The sequence below is a fragment of the Microtus oregoni genome, unplaced genomic scaffold, assembly GCF_018167655.1.
Source record: "Microtus oregoni isolate MIOR12 unplaced genomic scaffold, Mior012 000029F_ref0000214, whole genome shotgun sequence".
Taxonomy (NCBI): Eukaryota; Metazoa; Chordata; class Mammalia; order Rodentia; family Cricetidae; genus Microtus; species Microtus oregoni.
This window is the reverse complement of record NW_024543088.1, coordinates 6160453-6174593: the sequence shown is the minus strand read 5'-3', so window position 1 is coordinate 6174593 and position 14141 is coordinate 6160453. Positions and strand designations below refer to the sequence as shown.

General features: G+C 43.4%; 1 pseudogene; it reads right to left on the bottom strand.

Annotated features, from left to right (window-relative positions):
* LOC121464640 overlaps positions 1-14141 on the bottom strand; it is a 267159-nt pseudogene that overhangs the window by 19385 nt on the left and 233633 nt on the right.

Below are 14141 nucleotides of genomic sequence, written 5' to 3'. Positions count from 1 at the left end.
GAAATCCTGTCTCAATAAATTAAACACGCACACACACGAAGTTCAGAGGCCATGGAGCCTCAAATTCTGTCCAAACTCCATAGCATACAATGTTCTCAAGATAATCAGACCTGTGAACCATGGCACTTATAACACACATTGTCACCTTCACAACAGAGAAGTCATTACTGCAATTCTCAGCTCGCATAGTCATTGAACAAGTAGAGTCCATCCTCCTAAAAAGAATCAACTCACATAACTATCTAGAATACTTACCCCCATATTTTACCATACTTTTTATAAGACTCAACATCGAATTTCCATATACCCTGGAAAGAAAAGAGTATGAATTCCATTATTGTTCTGTATGAATCGATCCTTCTGTAGTCAGGGAACCAAACCCTCAAATCCTGTGAAACGAGGTTTACCGTTTCTGAGAGAGAAAATTTGTCAGATACAAATAGCAGGCAGAATGGTAGGGCAGGATGCCTGACATCTTCCCGTAGTCTCTGCACACACACTCATAGATATATACATGTGCACAGCACCAAATACACACCACGCACACAATAATGATGATGATTATGAATATAATAATAAATTGTTTTTAAAGAATGTGGTAGTTAAGTACAGAAAACTTTAGGAAGAAGACCTGAGGAGACGGCAGCACTGGTTTTGCCTCTTTCCCTCTGGATGTGAACTTGGGAAGGTCTGCTGAGGACTGATCATGGGCCAGGTATCAAATCAGGTTTGTCTCTGAAGACACACCTAGATTTAAATGTGGCACATGACAGCTCATTGTTGATAACTTGTTTAAGCCATCCTTTTCCCAGTGGTTTTGCCTTTAATATCTTTCAAGGAAAATACAAAGCACATTGTGTAGTCAAGTTGTGAGGTGACTGACAGCCATCATCTTGCCTCGGGTTTTCACACTTGCTGCTCACACTCATTCACAGGTTGCTGCCTTTGAAATAGACAGGATAGGTCCACGTCTGTGTTAAATCACTTGCTGGCATGTCTAAATCCCTGGATCATATTTTCATCATCACAAAAACAAAACAGAATAGAAAACCTGTCTTTAGGGCTGGAGATGTGACTCTGCAGTTAAGAGCACATGCTGATCTTGCTGAGGGTCCAAGTTCTGCCCACAGAACTCACACCCAACACCTGACAGCCATCTGTATCTCTGGCACCAGGGAATCCTGTATCCTCTTTTGGCTGCTGTATGTGCTGCACTTATGTGCATAAACCCACATGCAGATACTCTTACATACAAATAGAGTCCTTCTAAAAGAAGCAATCACTAACCTGGACACAACTTCCTACAGGAAGATCCAAAAAGAAATCATTATAATTCCCAAGACCCCCTCAACCTGCCCTAAATAGTAAATGGTGAGTCTAGATCTATAGGAAAAAGTTTCAAGATTCAATGGTTATGCAGAGAACCCAAGTACATGAAAAGTTCCCCCAAAGATGTGTATGTAGGTCTGTGTTATTCTGATGCTTCAGAAATATTCAGCAAAAGTAGAAAATATTGCTCACGGTCCAGATACTAAGAGGAAAATTTTAATCTAGTGCATCCAGGTTGATGGCCTAGACACTGGAAACCCCCTCAAGATTTACTTCAAATAGTACAGAAGTGCCTTCCCAGAATCTGTACTAGGTACGAAACAAACTTCCTTGTGCTCACAAAGTCTGAGCATCCTGTCCTGAATATCAAGATTAAATGGGCCAGAGATCTGTGCATTTCACCTAAGGCAAACTTGAGGCTCAAAATGCTGACATCAAGGCTGGTGAGATGGTTCCAAATGAAAAGGCATTTGTTAAAAACTCCGACAACCTGAGATTCATCCCTAGGACTCATATGGTGGAAAGAGAAAACTGACTCCCACAAGCTGTCCCCTGACTTACATATGCATGCTGTGCCACATACATACTTACCCCAAAATTAACAAGTATGGGGGAAGTTGACAATGGGAACTGTGAAGATGGTCAGTGGGAAGAGACATCATAAAAGTTAGAGATTGGATCTCCAGTATCTGTGTAAATGCCAGTCATGGGTTATAGTCCTCCAGTACCTCAACTTGCAAGAGGCAGAGTCAAGGGAGCCCTGGAGGAAGCTGGCCAGATAAACTAGTGATGTCAGAGAGAGATGGGTTTCTAAGGGACCTTGCTTCAAAATATAAAGTGAAGATCAATCAAGACACCCAACACCAACCTCTGACCTCAATATGTACACACGTGTATCTATGTATATGCATCTGCACGCACATAGGCACTCATGCACAGGCAAATGCATGCATATACACTGTAAAAACATGTACACAAACATTTGATGGTTTTAAGTTGGCAATTAGTCTCCAAGCAACCACTAGACATTCTCTAGTATCATGAGAACACACAGCATAAGGGCATGAAATCTGAGAGCTTCTTCCCAAGGAACATTTAAGAGAACCAAACCATTATTGGCTATAGGAATTAATACTCAACTGAGCCAGTGAACCAGAGCCAGAGACCACTGAGGGTCTGAAAGTAAATCTGAGACCTTCAAGGGAGTAGACCTAAGCCAAGACCCCGGTGGGTCTGGTTGTGAGTCTGGGACCTCCCAGGAACTAGGCCTGAGCCAGGACCTCTGCCAGTCTGGGTATGAGTGAACCTGGCACCTCTGAGGGACTAGGCAGGAACCAGAGATCTTGGTGGGGCCAGGTGTGAGTCTGGGTCCTACAGTGGGAGTAGGCCTGAACCAGAACTTCTGTGATTCTGGGTATTGGTCTGGGACGTTAAAGGGAATAGGAAGGGACCTGGAACCTCTTCGTGTCCAAGCTTGAATCTGGGATCTCTGACAGAGAAAGCAGGTCCTCTGTGAGTCTGGGTGCAACCAAGCCTGGGACCTCTGAGGCAGTAGACTGGAGCCAGAAACCTTTCTATGTCCAACTCCAACCCATGGACTTCTGCTGGAGGGAATCCAAACCAGGATTTACAGATACAGGTCAAAGACTATATTGGAGGCCATATTTGCCCTGAGGCAAGGAACTCCACCTTGGGCAACAAATTCCACAGGAGTGGCTCTGAAGGAATTACTTAAGTTAGAGAGGGCTTGAGGATGCAAGCTCCAGTGGAAGCAGAAGCCAGGAGCAAATCCAGTCCCTAGACACTGGCAGATCAGGATTGATCCAGCAAACTGATTCAGAGTCAGCAGTCTCCACTGGAACCCAAGTGGGACAGAACCAGCTACCTAGGAGAGAGAGTGAACAAGCACCACTGGGAGCAGAAGCCAGGCACAAATCCAGTCCCAGGACCCAACCCAGTGCTGATACACTGGCAGATCAGGATTGAGCCAGTGACCAGATCCAGAGTCAGCTCTCTCCACAGGAACAGGTATAGGGGAATTACCACTGAGCGAGTAAGCCAGAGCCACTGAGGGTTCGGAAGTGAATCTGGAACCTTCAAGGGAGTAGACCTAAGCCAGGACCCCGGTGGGTCTGGGTGTGAGTCTAGGACCTCCCAGGATCTAGGCATGAGCTAGGATGTCTGCAAGTCTGGGTGTGAGTGAATCTGGGACCTGTGAGAGAATAGGCAGGAACCAGAGATCTTGGTAGGGCCAGGTATGAGTCTGGGTACTCAGAGGGAGTAGGGTTGATCCAGGACCTCTGTGGGTCCAGGCATTGGTCTGGGACATCAAAGGGAATAGGCAGGAACGTGGAACCTCTGTGGGTCTAAGCATGAGTCTGGGACCTCTGAGGGAGAAAGCAGGTCCTCTGCAGGTCTGGGAACACCATAGCCTGGGACTTCTGAGGCAGTAGATGGGAGCCAGAAACCTTTCCAGGTCCAACTCCAAGCCAGGGACTTCTGCAGGAGGGGTTGCGGACCAGGATTTACAGAAACAGGGCAAAGCTGGCAACCTAAGCCAAAGTAGGCCCGAGACAGCAAACTCCAAGGAAACAGAGCAAAGCACAGGAGTACTGAACAACCTTCAGGAACACAGAGTGACCAATGGGGTAACTAGAATTGTGACACTGACTGTACCATGGGGAAAAACCATCTGAGCTTTGGATTCACTGGCACCTAGAAGATTACTCTCAGACAAAACCAACCATACCTATTAGAGGAAAAGATGAGTAGAAAAAGTAAGAACACATGCAACATTGCAAAGAACAACACAACACCAGTAAAACCTAAAGACCCTACAACGGTAAGACCTGAACAAACAAATATGGATGAAGCAGAAGAAAACGACAAAAAAAAAAAGACCTCAAGAGAATGTTTGAAACTCTAAAAGAGAAAATGGGAAATTCTCTTAAAGAAATGGTGGGGGAAAAAACAAAAAATTGGAAATCAACAAATCAATTAAAGAAGACCAAGAAAAAGAAATCAAACATATGAAAGAAACTATTCAGGACATGAAAAATTAAATAGAGGCAATAAAGAAAACACAAACTGAGGCAATTATAGAAACAGAAATCATGAGAAAATGATCAGGAACCACAAACATGAGCATGAACAGCAGAATACAAGAGAAGGAAGAGAGAATCTCAAGTATTTAAGATACAATAGGGGAAATAGACTCATCAGTTAAAGAAAACATTAAATCTAACAAGAGCTTAACCTAAAATATCCAGAAAATATGGGGCACCATGAAAAGGCCAAATCTAAGAATAATGGGTATAGAAGAAGGAGAAGTTCAACTCCAAAGCACAGAAAATATATTTAACAAAATCATAGAAGAAAACACTCCCAACCTAAGGAAAGATATGCCTATGAAGATAAAAAAAAAAGCTTACAGAACACCAAATAGACTAGATCCAAATAAAAAGTATGCTCACCAAATAATAATTAAAACACTAAATATACAGATAAAAAAAGAATATTAAGAGCTTCAAAGGAAAAAAGCCAAGTAACATATAAATGTAGACCTATCAGAATTATACCTGACTTCTCATTGGAAACAAGGAAAGCCAAATGGTCATGGCCAAGATTTATGCAGACATTAAGAGACCATGGATGCCAGCCTACACTACTATATCCAGCAAAACTGTCAATCACCATAGAAGGACAAAACAAGATATTCTTGATGGAGGAAGGTCATTGGTTAAATAAAAAGAAACTGCTTGGCCCTCATTGGTTAGAAGATAGGTGGGAGGAGTAAACAGAACAGAACGCTGGGAGGAAGAGGAAGTGAGCTCAGACTCCACAGCTCTCCTCTTGGGAGCTGGCGTCTCTCCCAGGCAGACGCACGCAATGAAGCTCCGACCCAGGATGGACATAGGCTAGAATCTTCCTGGTAAGCGCACCTAGGGGCGCTACACAGATGATTAGAAATGGGCTAAATTAATATGTGAGAATTAGCCTAGAAGAGGCTAGATAGAAATGGGCCAAGCAGTAATTAAATGAATACAGTTTGTGTGTTGTTATTTCGGGCATAAGCTAGCCAGGCAGCCGGGGTGCTGGGGACGCAGCCCTGCCGTTCTTATTACTACAATTCTACTCTTGGGAATGTACCCAAGAGATTCCCTATCATACTACAAAAGCATTTGTTCAACTATGTTCATAGCAGCACTATTTGTAATACCCAGAACCTGGAAGCAAACTAGGTGCCCCTCAATGGAAGAATGAATAAAGAAGGTGTGGCACATATACACATTAGAGTTCTACTCAGCAGTAAAAAAAAAACAACGACATCTTGAATTTTGCATGCAAATGGATGGAAATAGAAAACACTTTACTGAGTGAGATAACCCAGACCCAAAAAGATGAATATGGTATGTACTCAGTCATCAGTGGATTCTAGCCATAAATAAATGACATTGAGCCTATAGTTCATGATCTTAGAGAAGCTAAATAAGAAGGTGAACCCAAAGAAAAACATATATTTATCCTCCTGGATATTGGAAGTAGACAGGATAGCCTGGCAAAGTTGGGAGCATAGGGGTGGCGGTGGTTCCCAGGTGTCCAAGGGGATATCCCCAGCTAGGTCCATGGGCAGCAGAGGAGAGGGTGCCTGAACTGGCCTTCCCCATAGCCACACTGATGAATATCACAATAGAACCTTCATCCGGTGATGGATGAAGATAGAGGTAGAGACCCACAGTGGAGCGCTGGACTGAACTCCCAAGGTCTAGATGAAGAGCAGAAGGAGGGAGAACATGAGCAAGGAAGTCAGGACCACGAGGGGTGTGTCCACCCACTAAGATGGCATGACTGATCTAATGGGAGCTCACCAAGGCCAACTGGACTGGGACTGAATGTGCACATGATCAGACTGGACTCTCTGAATGTGGCTGACAATTAGAGGTGACTGAGAAGCCAAGGACAATGGCACTGGACTTTGTTCCTACTGCATGTACTGGCTTTGTGGGAGCCTAGTCTGTTTGGGTGCTCACCTTTCTAGACCTGGATGGAGAGGGGAGGACCTTGAACTTCCCACAGGGCAGGGAACCCTGACTGATCTTTGGACTGGAGGAGGAGGGGGAGGGGTGTGGAGAGAAGGAGAAGGAAATGGGAGGAAATTTTTAATAAAAATAAAACCAAAAATACAAACAAATAAAAAAAAAGAGGGTGACAAAAGGTGAAAATTGTCAAAGTACATTGTACACACATATGAGAATGTCATAAGGAGACACATTTAATACAGTTGATATGCACTAATGAAAAAGACTGGCCTGGAAAGATGGTTCAGGGGATAAAAGCACTTGTTTCCAGACCTGACAACCTTGGAACCCACACTATGAAAGGACAATTCTGTAAATTGTCTTCCACATATACTTAATGATAAGGCACACCTACTCATACACAGTCACATACAAACACACACAAGTCTCACTCATACACAAAATTTAAGAATTTAAAATGGTAAAGAATACTGGTTGGACCTGTTAGTTCAAGCCTGTAATCCCATTTAGTTGGGAGGCAGAAGTAGGAAGGTCTCAAGTTCTGGGAAATTTTTTTCTGACTGAATGAGAAAAAAAAAAGAGAGAGAGAGAGAGAAGAGTGGGAAAAGGCCAAAGGCATTCACAAGGTCCTAGGCTGTCACCACCATACCAAGATAAAGAAAATGAAAGAATACGGAATACAACAATGAACCAAAACATTTAAAGAATGCTAAACACATGCACTGTTGAGTACAATCAGAAAAAGAGGACTGCCACATATACAGCCCATCAAGGGACTTCATGAGGCTAAAATCTACCTCCAACCCATTTCAGCACTGTCAGCCTCTTGCTTTCAAACAGAGCCCAGTTCTTTGAAGGGGCTAAAACCATCCCCACAGGTGGTATTGTTGCACTGGTCAGACAGCCTTCTGGGAAGGCAGGCATCTGCTGCATATGGACCAGGGAGGCCAGCAGGGAATCTGAGGGATGGGAGTAGATATCCCAAGTCATGTTGGATGTGCCTCCTTTCCCTTGTGTGCTTGAAGACTTTTCTAGGTATGTCATTTCACCCTTTCTGCCATTCTACAGGAAGGGCTCCTACTGTTTGTTTTCCCTAGACTATTTCTATTGATTTATTTTTATTTTTTATATGCAGGTGTTCTGGTGAGCACTCCCACTCACATTGTGTCGAGTGCATACGTAGAGGTCAAAGGACAATTTGTGGGAGTCACTTCTCTCCTTTTACCTTGCTGGTCCTGTAACTCCAACTCAGATCAAACTCGAGTGGTCAGGCTTGAGAGCAAGCGCCGCTACCTGCTGAGCCATCTCACAGGCTTGCTACTTATTTTTCTTTTACAGACAGGGAACTGAGACTCAGGAAGAGTTCATTTATCCATGGTCACCCTGCAGTTCATGGCAGCTGGGATTTGAATGCAGCAGATATGACTTTTGGCGACTCAGAACAAAACCCAGAGGCTGGGTTTCCTACCCAATGCAGGTGAGCAGCTTCACTCCAGCTCCTGGCATAAGCCCCCTTCCCTGGGAGTTCCCTCAGTCCAAACCCCACTTCCAAGAAAGCCTGCCAAATGGTGGCCCCTCCCCAGGGAAGGTCAAGACCACCCCCACAGGCTATTTACACTGCCCCCCCTCCAGAGAATGAATATATGGTCTCTGGGTTTTACACCATCTCCTGTTCTCTCTCTTCCCCTCACCTTGTTTTCTCAGGGCCACCAGGGAGTACAGGCATTTTATTAAACATGGGCATCTTTAATTCAGTCTGCTTTGGTCTGATTGGTATTATTTGTGTTGGCAGAGAGGCTCATCTAAGACAAAATACATAACATTTAGAGTTCCATGGGGGGCTGTTTTTCCCACAGGCCCAGGCCATGTGCTGGAAAATGACCTTCTTGCATGTGCTCTCCACCAGGCTAAGATTGGCTTCATCTCAGCGAGTACCTCTTTTCAGTACGTATGCCTCTAGGGTTCAGGGCCCCATTTGTGCTTATTCGGTGTGACCCATTTGAGTCAGCAAAGAGACTTGTCTAAGAAAATATACCTAACACAGGGAGATGTGCAAGGTGTTCCATGTGCACAGGGAGGCACATGGCCCAGCAACAGGCAGGGTGGATACTTAGATAATTTTATGAAAAAAAATGCAGGTTCATGGATGAGATGGATGTGTATGGGGGAAGGGAAGGGAGCATAAACCCAAGGCTGGAGCCAGGAGGAGCAAAAGGACAGGAACAGGGAAGCTTTGAAGTTGTACCCAGATGGCTGAGATTGGGGTGGACCCATAGGATCAGCTATCAAATGAGATGGCCAATGTATTCAAACAAGACCAAGATGTAGCTTACAAGTCCATCCAGGTGAGGTCTAGAGTTAGACTTCTCAGGTTCTGGACCAGCCCACCCTACTCTTCTGAAGTAGGGGAAACTGAGGCCCTGAGGTTGACATTAGTGAGAGCTGGAAAAGAGGTGGAAGAGGAAAGTGGGGGAGGCAGAGAGGGCTCAGATGGGAAATGGAAAGTACATTAGAACATCTCAAGGTCTGAGGAAAGTGCATGTCCATCTCTGCACGGTGATTAGCATATCTGTATGTGGGGTGCAGAAGGGACACATCCTAGGACCCCCATCTCCAGGTCCACAGAGGTCAATAATATCCCTTGCTCCTGGCCATAGCGAGGGTTTGCATTGATGTGGTAGATGGGTGTCTGTGTCTGGCACCAAGTGTAGGTGTTTGTGGTGCTTGTAAAGGGGAAAATGAAGGAGCCATCCACGCTAAACTAGATATGAACAGATCACCCAAAGGAAGTCCTTTACTTCCAACCATTATCACCTGCCAGAGTAGGACTCAGGCATTAATAAATTTAATAGAGGCCTGAGTCTCAGTAGTATGCCCTGAAGCAATACCTGGTTGTAGGAAGAACCACAAACTGAGATTACCTGAGCACCACCCAAGAACAGACCGTCCAAAGGAAATGCCTAACATTCCAACCGCTGTAGATAGGATCACGTGCCAGCGCACATTCACCAGGACATCCCTAGACAAATGTCAGCCAATCAGGGGTCCTGAACCTCAGAAACCCCTCACTCCCACCTTTACTACTATAAAAACCCCCACTGTAACTGAGCTTGGGGCTCTCGATTTATTCCAATACATTGGGCATGCGAAGAGACCAAGATTGCAAACTTGCATAAAATAAAGGCTCTTTGCTTTTACATAGAGGACTCAGTCTCTTTGTTGGCTTTTTGGGGGACTTCGCAGATTTGGGTCGTCCTGAATCTCCCAAGCCCACTGGGACTACCACCCATAGAGCCTTAAACTGGCCAGTAAATTTTCTATTTTGTTTCATATCAGTAGGTTTTTTGTGTTTTGTTTCATGTCTCATATCTGTGTCTCATGTCTTTCTGTGAGCAGGCCCGGGAACTGTAAGTGCCTGTAGACTATCTAGGCGGATGTGCAAAAAGATCACAGGTGGGCGCCTGGAGAAGACATCCCCAGGATCCTTGTGCAGAGGGTGTTTCCCTCTGGTGAAACATGGGTAGCCGTCTCAGTTCTTGGTGAGACAGGCAGGTAGCATTCTCAGTTCTGTGGTATGACATGCAGGTAGCAGTCTCAGTTCTGTTGAGAGACACGTGGGTAGCAGTCTCAGTTCGACAGAGGGAAGGGTCACACCCGCAAAACAGCTTAAAGCTGTCGTCTTTGGTTTGGTTTGGTGCCATTGTCCTGTTCATTGTCTTATATGTCTGTGTGTTGCTGTGGTTTTGTCCTGGCTTAGACTGATGCTGACGATATGGGACAGACTCAAATCATGACTTCTTTGACTTTGATATTGTGATCACTTACAGGACTTTGGAGATAGGGCCATAAGCATGTGGGGTATATTTTTCTAAAAGGGATAAAACAAATAACCTCCACCGGCTACCTTGAACATGTCATAAAAAGGAATCAGCCTTGTTCCCAAGCATGAGGCTGCAGGGTAGCATGCTTGTATGGATGAGTGGCTGGGCTATGCAGCCTTGTTGTTGCAATGTAGCAAGGCTGCCAGCTATAGTTGTAGGGGGCAGATGTATCCCAATAGGATTTCAAACACTGAACAGAGAATCTAGGGTTAATTGCTATGGCTTGGAGAGGTTAACAGTCCCCCCCACACACAATGATGCATACCACTGTAAGACTTTAAGACCGTCCTGAAGCCATTTTTGACAATTCTGAATCCTCTCAGCCTCTGTGCCATAGTGCTTCCCCTCCTCCCCTGGGAACCAAGGACCTACACTCGCACATACTCAGTTCCTGAACAATTACCCATATGCATAAGTTTTGGTTCGGTCCCCTGGGAAACAGGGTCAAAATGACCTCTTACCTCATCTGATCTGGCAACAGCTCTCCAGTCAATTATTGGTAATAGCCCTTTCGAATAAGCCAATCAGAATAGTCAAAGAACAACCCCACTTGCTTCTGTGGCCCCTTTAAAAGTAGACTGTATCCGCTATTCGAGGTCCCTCTGCTTCCCGAATACTGGGGGACCCTGTCATGACAGATTTAATAAAATCCTCATGCTTTTGCATCGGCTGTGGTGTGTGAGATGGTCTCTGGGGGCGACTCCTTCTCGGTGTTTGGACGCTAGAGTCCAACACCACCCTGCTCCCTCCCATGCTGGTGGATGAGTTCTCTCTGCCCACCCTGGGGGCTGCGTGCCTCAACTCCTGGTCCAACCTGACCAAGGTTTGGCTCCACGGTTAAGGACTCTGGCTATAGCTGTTGCTGCAATGGCCGTGCTGTGACACTATAGCCTGACTTCCTTCCACCAGAGCTGCTTTGATCATTCAGATCCAGTGTGTCATCATTTATAGGGGCTGGTTATATGTTATTATTGGTTAATGTATAATAAAAAAAACCTACTGTTGGTCTCAAATGTTTCACGCTGGTGCAGGATTTTATGTGATGTACATTTAAAGGTTTTTTGTTATAGTATATGCATATTTCTGTTCTTGTTCAAAATACTGTAGCCATACAACATATCATACACCACTGAGGGAAACCACAAGAAGGACTTTGGTATGTTGTCTAAAAATGGAGAGAGATTTTGGTGTGTTGCCTAAAAAGCAAGAGAGATTTGGTATGTCATCTAGAAAGCAAGGGAGAAAGCAGGAGACTAAAAAAATAAAGAAAAATGGATTAAAGGTATATAAAAAGTTATAGAAGGTCAGAAAGGGATGTAAATTGTGTTTGCTGTGGTTTCTCATACATGCAAATACTGAATATGCTTGTATTGTTTAAAAGTTTGTCTATGTAAGTTTTCTTGCAAGCATGGAGCTGAGACAGAAATGATCTGGCTATTTTTGCTGTCTCTGCCACCCATCACTTCTGTGGCCACATTTACGGGCCTGACTTCAGAAATACTTCACTGAGCTCTGATTACTAAATTTGGGTTAGCAGAAATTCAGATGACTTTTTGGTATAAATAATGTTAAAACTGCTATGTGCTGTTTTTTATTGAAAAGCTGGCTCTAGAATTGGATTATGTCTCTTCCTTTTTTAGACCCATGTTTTATTTACTTAAAATCTATGCATGGGTAATTTTAAAGAAATCGTAAGGCATAATTTCATTTTAAGTTTTGGATTGCCATTTTGCTAGAGTTAATATTGTTAATATTTAAACTTAAAAGGCTAAAAATTAGGGTCAGAGCCATAAACACCAAAAGGTAACCAAAAATGAAAGTGTTCATTTCTTATGATGCAGAAGACAATGACCTAAGCAGTTTGATAGGGGCCTTGGAACAGCATCCAAGCCTATGAATCTCAATCTTTTGGCGGTTGTACTGGGGTAGTCTGGGACCACCTGCATGTCAGATGTTTGAATTGAGGTTCACAGCATAGGCATAACCTCAGCTGTAAGATAACAACAAAAAAAGTTCTGTAATGGGAGGATCACTATAACATAAAAAAACTATATCAAAATGTAAAAGCATTAAAAATATTAACCAATGGTTTAAAAATCAATTTCCTTGTCCAAGGACTATTCAGGCTTAAAAATGTATGTTTAGCCTCCTTATCTTTGCTAACTTTGTTAGGTTTAAGCTATTTGGGTTAACTGAATCATAAATTTTTTTGTATTGATACTAAAAGGTTTGGACCTCCTGGGAAAAGAATGTTGTTTCTATGTCAATGGTCTTACTAATGATAAAAAACAAAATGCCCATGCAAAAGGTGGATGGTATAAAAACTTGCTCAACTAGTCTCCTTGATTAACAACCCTACTTTTACCTCTAAAAGGCCCCTAATGATCTTGCTTCTTCTTAGCAACAAACTTGATGGCTTTTGTTCGAGAACGGGTCAATACTGCTTGACTGATGGTATTGAGGTTCCAGTTTCACCCCCTTGAGCCCCTGGACAGATAGGACCCATGATTGAGTCCTGTCATTGGGATTTGTGAAGGGGGAAAAATGTAGGGCCCAGGGCAGCTTTCTGAGTGCAACTTGGTACATACCTGCCAAGACGGGTTCTATAGATCAGCAGGAAGGTAGGCCTGAGTCTCAGTTTGTCCTAGGGCAGTGCTAGCTCTTAGATTCCCTCCTGTTCCCATTTCACCCTGGGACCCCTTCCTTGCCTTTGCAGGAGACAGCATTAACAGCTAGATATAATCTTGTTCTTTGTTTACCCTTGGAATGACTAATTCAGTTTCTTTATTAACTTTAATTCAAAATCATTACAGAGTTATGGAGTTCTAATCTTGTAAAAGCTGCTAAATTATTATAGACTGTTAGGAAATACAAGTTAGTCTAGCATCTTTAAAGTATTGATATAATTAGTTACAGGAATAAGCCTTATTTAGTTTCCTGTATAGGTTTTCAAAATCAAACTTAAAACAAGTAATGAGAATCAAAGTTTGTCCGATCAGACATACCTAGGCAGCCCTCATACTTCAGAGATATACAGAATATAGCATTTAAAATAATGATTAAAAAGCTTATTATATTAGACAGAGACTCTGAGAAACTGGCAGTAACCCCAAGGTCTCCAAAGAAGATTATGAGACACCATAATGTCTCCACCTGGATTATGATGATGCTGACCACTGGGTGAGATGTCCCAGTGCTGCCAGGACCTAGTCCAAACTGTGAACAAACAGCAGGACCTTGGAGAATTGATTGCACCACTTTTGCCTAGACAAAATAAGGTCAGTCTTTTCCATGTCCCTCTTCCACAGAAAAAGAAAAATTTACCTTATGGGCCTGGCTTAGACAGTAAGACTGTTGTTCTGAATGTTTCTGCCTCCAATGCTATAGAGACCTGAGTATGACTAACTGTATATGAACTCTGGTTCCTGTCATTTTAAATAGATTTGAAAACTATTTGGTCTGTACTCAGCTATACTTATTTGTCCTTCTGAGATCTCTGATAGTATTAATGGCTAGAGCAGTTATAATGTCAGTTACAGCAAAAGGTATCCAGATTCTTCCACAAAGCTATAACCAACTTGTTAGCTCATTCTAAAGCTTTCATACATGGTTCTCCAGACAGCAGAAAAATATACATGCTTCTAACCAAAATCTATAGTTTTGGCTAGGACTCAAAAGTATGAGTCTGTTCCTTCTGTTTACAGATACCTGTTATCTGCTCTTTTTCTAAATTTTAATTTCTGTTCCTAGTTTAAACTTATCTCAATTGGCTGGCAGACCAAGTTTGCAAACTTGCATAAAATAAAGGCTCTTTGCTTTTACCTATAGGATTCAGTCTCCTTGTTGGCTTTTCGGGGAACTTCACAAATTTGGGCATAACAGTGAGGTCTAG